Below are 9,262 nucleotides of genomic sequence, written 5' to 3'. Positions count from 1 at the left end.
CTTCAAGCATCACATTTAACGATATCTCATCCTTTCTCGTCAAATTTCCCACTCTTTGGCAACGATCACACCTTAAAACAAATTGATGAGCATCCTTAAACAAGGTAGGCCAGAAAAAACCTGCTTGCAGAATACGAGCTGTCATCTTCTCACCACCATAGTGTCCTCCATAAACTGTGGAGTGGCAGTCTCGTAATATCCCCTCCGTCTCATAGAATGAGATACATCTCCTGATGATCTGGTCAGCTCCCTGTCTAAACAAATACGGTTCATCCCACATATACCACTTCACCTCATGCAGAAACTTCTTCTTTTGAGCTGTGGTCAAATTAGGAGGCATTATATTGCTGACAAGATAATTCACAATATCTGCAAACCATGGCTCTTCCTCCTGAACTGCGAACAACTGCTCATCCGGAAAAGATTTGTTGATCAATGTCTTATCATGTGAAGTAGACTCGGGATTCTCCAATTTAGAGAGATGGTCAGCTACTTGATTCTCAGTACCTTTTCAATCCTTGATCTCTAACTCAAATTCCTGTAGTAAGAGCACCCAACGAATGAGTATCGGCTTCGAATCCTTCTTGGAAACCAAATAGCGAATGGCCGCATGATCAGTGAATACTATCACTTTTGTCCCAAACAGATAAGATCGAAATTTTTTGAAACCAAAGACTATAGCCAAGAGCTCCTTCTCAGTACTGGTGTAGTTCATTTGGGCCCCATTTAAGGTCTTGCTAGCATAGTAGACCACATGAAAGAGATTATTCTTGCGCTGCCCAAGAACTGTGCCTACCGCATAATCACTCGCATCACACATCATCTCAAAAGGCTCTGTCCAATCCGGTGCTGTAATAAATGGTTCAGTGATCAAACTCTTCTTAAGAGTCTCGAATGTCGTCAAACATTCATCATCAAATTTGAAAGACACATCCTTCTCAAGCAAGTTACATAGCGGCTTAGATATCTTCGAAAAGTCCTTGATGAAACGCCGATAAAAACCCGCATGACCAAGAAAACTACGGATTCCTTTCACAGAAATAGGTGGTGGAAGATTTTCAATGACTCCCACCTTGGCTTTGTCCACCTCAAGACCCTTGCTAGAGACCTTATGCCCAAGAATAATGCCTTCACGCACCATACAATGACATTTTTCCCAATTGAGCACCAAATTAGTTTCCGCACACCTTTTGAGCACGACACGAAGATTATTCAAACATTCATCATACGAATGTCCAAAGACGGAGAAGTCGTCCATGAACACCTCGACATTATTGCCAATCATGTCAGAGAATATAGCCATCATATATCTCTGAAAAGTGGCCGGTGCGCCACATAACCCAAACGAAACTCTGCAAAAAGCAAACGTGCCAAATGGACAAGTGAAGGTAGTCTTTTCTTGATCCTCTGGTGCAATACAAATCTGATTATACCCCGAGTAGCCATCCAGAAGACAATAATACTCATGACCAGCCAACCTGTCAAGCATCTGATCAATAAACGGAAGAGGGAAGTGATCCTTCCTCGTGGCCTTGTTCAACTTTCGGTACTCCATACATACTCACCATCCTGTGACTGTTCAAGTGGGGATGAGCTCGTTCTTCTCATTTGCTACCACAATAATACCTCCTTTCTTAGGCACACATTGCACGGGGCTCACCCAAGAACTGTCAGAAATAGGATAAATGATTCCTGCATCCAGCCACTTCAAAATTTCTTTCTTCACCACCTCTTTCATGATAGGATTAAGTCTGCGTTATTGCTCAACAGTTGGCTTACTACCCTCCTCAAGCAGAATCTTATGCATGCAATATGAAGGGTTGATCCCCTTGATGTCTGCTATGGTCCATCCAATAGCTGATTTGAATTCTCTCAAAATCCTTAAGAGTTTATCCTCCTCACTACCTGAAAGGTCAGATGCAATAATAACAGGTAATGTAGATGCATCACCTAAAAAAGCATACCTCAGGTGTTCAGGCAATGGCTTAAGTTCCAAGGTGGGTGCTTCCTCAATTGATGGTTTGAGCTTTCCTTCAGCATTTTTGAGGTCAGAAGTACCAAGAGATTCAAACGGCATGTCCAGCTTTCGCCTCCAGGGAGAAGCATTAAGATATTATAATTGCTCACTGCCATCCTCATCATGACTGTCAAAATCCCCGACTAAGGCCTTTTCTAATGAATCAGACATTAGCATATGACCGAGTTCTGAAGTAACCGCAGAATCAATCAAATTCACTTTTAAGCACTCATCATCTTCTGTAGGGAATTTTATTGCTTTGAATACATAGAAGGTCACATCCTGATCCTGCACCCTCATTGTAAGTTCACCTTTCTGCACATCTATCAAGGTACGACCAGTAGCCAAGAGAGGTCTTCCCAAGATTATGGGAATCTTCTTATCTTCCTCGAAATCCAGAATAACAAAGTCTGCAGGAAAGAAGAGCTTATCCACCTTGACTAGCATATCATCCACTATGCCTCTTGGGTAAGTAATAGAACGATCAGCCAATTGTAGAGACATGTAGGTGGGCTTTCGATCAGGCAAATCCAACTTTTTAAAGATCGACAACGGCATCAGATTGATGCTTGCTCCCAAATCGCAAAGGCATTTATCAAAAGACAACTTGCCAATGGTGCAAGGAATGGTGAAGCTACCTAGATCTTTAAGCTTTGGAGGTAACTTTTGCTGCAGCACAGCACTGCATTCTTCCGTTAGAGCAACGGTCTCAAGGTCATCCAGTTTCACCTTCCTTGAAAGAATACTCTTCATAAACTTTGCATAAATAGGCATTTACTCCAGAGCCTCAGCGAAAGGTATATTGATGTGAAGTTTCTTGAACACCTCCAGAAACTTACCGAACTGCTTATCCATCTTTTGTTGTTACAATCTCTTAGGGAAAGGTGGTGGAGGATAGAGCCGTTTCTCCCCTGTATTACCCTCAGGCAGAGTGTGTTCAACAGTAATCTTCCTTGGTTCCGCCGCTTTCTCCTTTTGCTTAACTTCTTCATCTCCAACTTCAGCTTCTCCTTCTTTTGCCTTTTCAGCATCAGCAACTTTTCCAGACCTTAAGGTAATAGCCTTGACTTGCTCTTTAGCTTCCTTCCTTCCTGGCACTTCCGTGTCACTGGGAAGTGTGCCAGGTTGGCAATTGAGCACTGCATTGGCTATTTGACCGATTTCATTTTCCAAGGTCTTGATCGACACCGCCTGACTCTTGCATAACAGCTTAAGTTCCTCAAAATCAGCACTAGTGGGTGTAGCTACACCTCCCTGTTGAGGATATGATTGCCTTTGAGCATACTGCTATGGTTGCTGGAATCCAGGTGGATTGAACTGTTTACTCACAAGTTGCTGATATGGTGGCTGAATAGCATTCTGATTATTACCCCAGCTGAAATTTGGATGATTTCTGTTGTTAGGATGATAAGTAGCTGGCATAGGCTGCTGTTGTCGCTGATAATTGTTCACATACTGAACAGATTCGTTAACAAGAGAACACTGATCCGTAGCATAAGAACCTGCACAAAGCTCACAGACCATAGCTATTTGATTGACTCCATAGGTAGCTAGAGAATCGACCTTTATAGACAACGCTTGGAGCTGCGCTGCAATAGCGGTGGCTGCATCAACTTCCAGAATACCTGCTACCTTCCCAGGCATGATCCTTTGAGTTGGGTTTTCATCCTCATTTGCAGCCATAGTCTCAATAAGATTATAAGCCTCAGTATAGCTTTTGTCCCACAAGGCGCCTCCAGCTGCTGCATCGAGCATGGGTCGAGATTGGGCCCCTAAACCATTATAGAAACCAGTGATCACCATCCAATCGGGCATTCCATGATGTGGACATTTTCTCAACATTTCCTTGTAGCGTTCCCAAGCTTCGCACATAGATTATGTAGGTTGCTACGCAAACTGAGTAAGAGCACTCCTCATAGCAGCAGTCTTGGCCATTGGATAAAACTTCATTAGAAAATTTTGCGCAAGATCTTGCCAAGTAGTGATGGACCCAGCTGGTTCAGAATATAACCAGTCCTTAGCTTTGACCCTCAGTGAGAATGGGAAAAGCCTCAGCTTGATAGCCTCATCAGTCACACCATTATATTTGAAAGTACTGGAGATCTCGACAAAATTCCTTATGTGCATGTTGGGGTCTTCAGTCGAAGCTCCTCCGAAAGAAACAGAGTTCTGCACCATCTGAATAGTGCCCGGCTTGATTTCAAAGGTGTTAGCTTGAATAGCCGGATGAAGAATGCTTGACCGAATGTCATCAATTTTAGGCCGAGAAAAGTCCATAAGAGCTGGATCTTCCGGAACAATATGATTGCCCATGATTACTGGCTCTTTCTGCTACCTTCCTGAATCCGAATCTTCAAAGTCTATCTTCTCCGGAATATCAAGAACTTCGTCTGTCTCCTCAGCTGTATCTAAAGTCCTCTTGCGAGTACGAGAATGAGTTTGCATAAATGCTCGCTAAAGTACCTGAAACACAACCGGAAACAATAAGTAACACGTCTTAATCACTGAGTCCTAACGACCAATGATGGTAAGTACATAAACTAAACAAATACGCCGAGTCCCCGGCAGCGGCACCAAAAACTTGTTAAGGTGAAAACACGCACTAATATTCACGCAAGTATATGCGTTCGCAAGTAATATAGAATACTTTCTAGTTCGTTCCCACAGAGACTCAGACTAATTATGTTCAATTAAACTCACTCACCAATGTATGATTACTTCTCAATGTTAAGACAATAACACTTAGATTTGATTAACTAATTATGAACTATAATTAACTACTAGAATTAAACACTTAATTAACACTTAGAATTAACAATATTAAAACACTCATGAGATCATAACTTCATTACTACTTCCTTCAGTAGTCATTGTTATTACCCTTAGCATGCAACAACGATGATATTAATCGAATAACACGAAACTGATAAAAGCCAACTTTCATCGTACTAATACCATTCTACCAAACATCCACAAATAGGATAGAAGTTGAATAGACATCAATTATGTTGAGTCCCTATATGTCTACAGAAATTGACAACATAATGATTTAAGAACAAGTTATTCCTTTTGATTACATAGGGTGAATAAAACGGTTAAAGTTACCCACTAATCATGCAGACTCGTACATGAACCTATGCTAGCATGACAAGTTCTAAATCTCGAGATACACCGCCGCTTCAAAAGAGATTAACACCCTATCTTATATGTTCGCGACGCACATAAGACGAATATGCACAACCAATACTAGATATCATACAATCATCACTCACTAAGGTATTAAACATGTAATAACCCCAAAATTTTGAACTTTTTGTAACCCTTATGAATAGTGTTTTTGCTGATATTGCAGAATAAGAAAACTGTGTTGGGAACCACGGACTTAGGGTGTTACTACGTTTTACGATAAAGATTACGAAAAGAGGATTACCTTGTTAATAGTTGATTCCACGCTCTTCTATTGTATTCCCGAATTCCCTTGAGCGAAGTGTGGCCTCCGTCTTCTCAAGTTATCCTCTCTTCTTGCTCCTTGGTGGCTACAATATGTTTTCACACCATTCCAAGCAAGAAGAGAATAAGAATATATATAGGCTACAATAGGGACCATGGATAATTAGGTTGGGCCTTCTAATTACATCTTGAGCCTAGCCCAATGTAATTAAATATTAATTCAATCCACTAAAGAATTAATATTTGCACTACCTTTCCTAATACCGTAATTTAATTAATTCGGTTCCAATATTATTTGCTTATTAAATTCCTCATGTTTAAAATATCATATGTCCATTAATTAAATAAATTACTGATAATTTATTTAATTAATATCTTTTATCCTTGATCATCCACTCAACATTTATTTAATTATGCCAGAATAAATTCCACCTGCAGGGTTTCACATAATTAAATCTTTTTGAGCTTTCAAGGGGACATCATTAACCCGAATATTATCAGGACATGGATTCCTTCAATAAATAATATCCACCATGTATATAATTCCATCACCCAAAATATAATGATATAATTCAAAAAAATTATTTCATATATAAATCAAAGCATGTAAATAATATACACGTGTTAATTACTATTTCCGGATTAAGAACCTAAGCATTAATAATAACATAGAATCTTAGTTCTCCTTCTTAATCAGTATTAAGGGAACAATTCTAAATTTGATCATGTTCAATATACATAAAGTATACTAGTATTATTTATTAGTCAATATAAACTAATCTAAATAATACTACAGCCATACCAGTGGATTGTCCAACACCACCTGTGCTGTGAACCTTATTATATTATATAACCGTATTTAACAATCTAATATTCTGTATCCCATTTGATACTAGATTGTTCACAATATATAATATTAGACAACATGTAAACATTCAAATGATTCTCAAATAAACTGGCCAGAAATAAATGTACATACTTCAAATAAATATTTTCAGTATACACTAACAATCTCCCACTTATACTCAAAATATTCTATGTGTACATCAGTGTTTATTTAATCCACTATTACATAAAAATCTATGTGTCCATCCATACGACTCCTATCGCTTCCACATGCTTGTCAAAAACCTTGGTTGGCAAGCTCTTTGTGAAAGGATCTACTTGGTTGTCTTCTGATGATATGTGAGCCACAACTATATCCCCTCGCTTTACGATTCCTCGTATGAGATGATACTTACGTTCAATATGTTTAGCTGCTTTGTGGTCTCGCGGTTCCTTTGAATTTGCCATAGCACCAGTGTTATCACAATACACCGTCAAGCTCCTAGGCAAATTAGGTACCACATCTAAGTCCAAAAGGAAGTTCCTGAACCATACAGCCTCCTTGGCAGCCTCAGAGGCCGCCACGTACTCGGCCTCCATGGTGGAGTCTGCAATGCATTTCTGCTTTACACTCCTCCATATAATGGCTCCACCTCCCAAAGTAAAAACATATCCCGAGGTTGATTTCCTCTTATCCCTATCTGATTGGAAATCTGAATTAGTATATCCCAAAGGAAATAGATCTGAGGCCTTGTAAATGAACATATACTCCTTAGTCCTTCTCAGGTACTTGAGTATAGTTTTTACTGTGCTCCAATGTTCCTGACCTGGGTTCGACTAATATCTACTAACCATGCCTACAGCAAAGCAGATGTCAGGCCTCGTACATAACATAGCATACATTAAGCTTCCACATGCTAAAGCATAAGGAACTGCTTTCATGCTCTCTATATCCTTAGGTGTCGAAGGACACTGCTTCTTAGATAGAGCAACTCCATGCTTAATAGGTAGAAAACCTTTCTTAGAGTTCTGCATGTTAAAACGAGCTAATACTTCATCAATGTAGGGCTCTTGAGATAAAACCAACATCCTTTTCTTGCGATCCCTTATAACTTTGATCCCAAGGATGTATGCCGCTTCACCAAAGTCCTTCATGTCAAATTATTTGAACAACCATGCCTTTACTGATGACAACATCTCAACATTGTTTCCAATGAGTAAAATATCATCTACATATAGTACTAGAAAAACCACTGCATTACCTTCACTTCTCTTATACACGCACGATTCGCTTGGACTTTGATCAAATCCATATGACTGGACTGCCTGATCAAAATGAATATTCCAGTCTCTAGAAGCTTGTTTAAGTCCATAAATAGACCTCTTAAGCTTACATACCAGATGCTCTTGGCCTTCCTTAATGAATCCTTTTGGTTGCTACATATAGATGGTTTCTTCAAGACTTCCATTAAGAAAAGCTGTCTTGACATCCATTTGCCAAATCTCATAATCGAGATGAGCTGCTATAGATAAAAGAATACGGATTGACTTAAGCATGACTACCGGTGAAAAGGTTTCCTCATAATCGATACCTTCTTTCTGAGTATACCCGTTCGCAACAAGTCTTGCTTTCCAGGCTTTCACCTTTTTATCTAATCCCCTCTTTTTCTTGTAGATCCACTTACATCCAATAGGTTTTATACCTTTGGGTGGTTCTACGAGCTCCCAGACCTGATTAGAATACATTGATTCTATCTCAGATTCCATCGCCTTTTGCCAAAGATCTGCATCTTTGTCTTGTGCTGCCTCTTCGTATGTACGGGGATCATCATCATGTTCACCAGAGACCAAGTCTGAAGACTCACCCAAAAACATGAATCTATCAGGCTGTTGAACAACCCTCCCACTACGACGAGGCACTGGTGCGGTATTAGTGACATGTTGTACATTATGTTGTGGTTGTTCTACTTGTACTACAGCTTCTTGGGTATTATCTGTCCCTCCCACTAGTTCCTCTAAAATGACACTACTCATGGGTTTGTGATTCATTATATATTCCTCCTCTAAGAATCTTGCATTGGTGCTAACAATGACATCCCGATTCTTCGGACTATAAAATAAATATCCTTTCATTCCCATGGGGTAGCCTACAAACAACCTTACTTCTGTACGAAATTCTAACTTAGTCGCGTTCTTGTTCAGCACATGTGCTGGACAACCCCATATTCGAATATGTCTTAGACTCGGTTTATCCTCGGTCCACAATTCTAAGGGGGTTTTAGGAACCCACTTAGAAGGTACTAAGTTCAGAAGATAAGTTGTTGTCTCTAAGGCATGTCCCCAAAATGACTTGGGTAAATTCGAATAACTCATCATCGATCTAACACTCTCTAAAAGAGTCCGGTTCCTTCTCTTTGCTACACCGTTCTGCTGGGGTGTGCCTGGTGCAGGTAACTGGGATTCTATCCAATTTTCTGATAAATATTCCCTAAATTCTCCAAGCAAGTATTCGCCACCACGATCTGATCGTAGTGACTTGATACTTTTATTAAGTCGCTTCTCCGTTTTAGCTTTGTACTCTTTGAACTTATCAAAGCACTAAGACTTACGGTGCAACAAATAAACGTACCCATATCTAGAATAATCATCAATGAAAGTGACGAAATATTCATAACCACCTCTTGCTTGGATATTCATGGGTCCACATAAATCAGAGTGAACCAATTCTAACAGTTATTTGGCTCTATTCCCTTTTGCCTTGAAAGGCCTATTAGTCATTTTACCTTCCAAGCAGGATTCACAAACTGGAAATGGCTCCACTGCCAATGAGCTTAAAGGCCCGTCTACTACCAGTCTTTGAATCCTCCTCAAGTTAATATGACCTAATCTCAAGTGCCAAAGATATGTTTGGTTCAAACTAGAAGGTTCCTTTCTTTTAGTAGAGTTAGAAGATGTGTTGTTCAATTCCCT

This window comes from Apium graveolens, chromosome 8 (genome assembly GCF_009905375.1).
Source record: "Apium graveolens cultivar Ventura chromosome 8, ASM990537v1, whole genome shotgun sequence".
Lineage (NCBI taxonomy): Eukaryota > Viridiplantae > Streptophyta > Magnoliopsida > Apiales > Apiaceae > Apium > Apium graveolens.
This window is presented reverse-complemented; position numbering follows the sequence as displayed.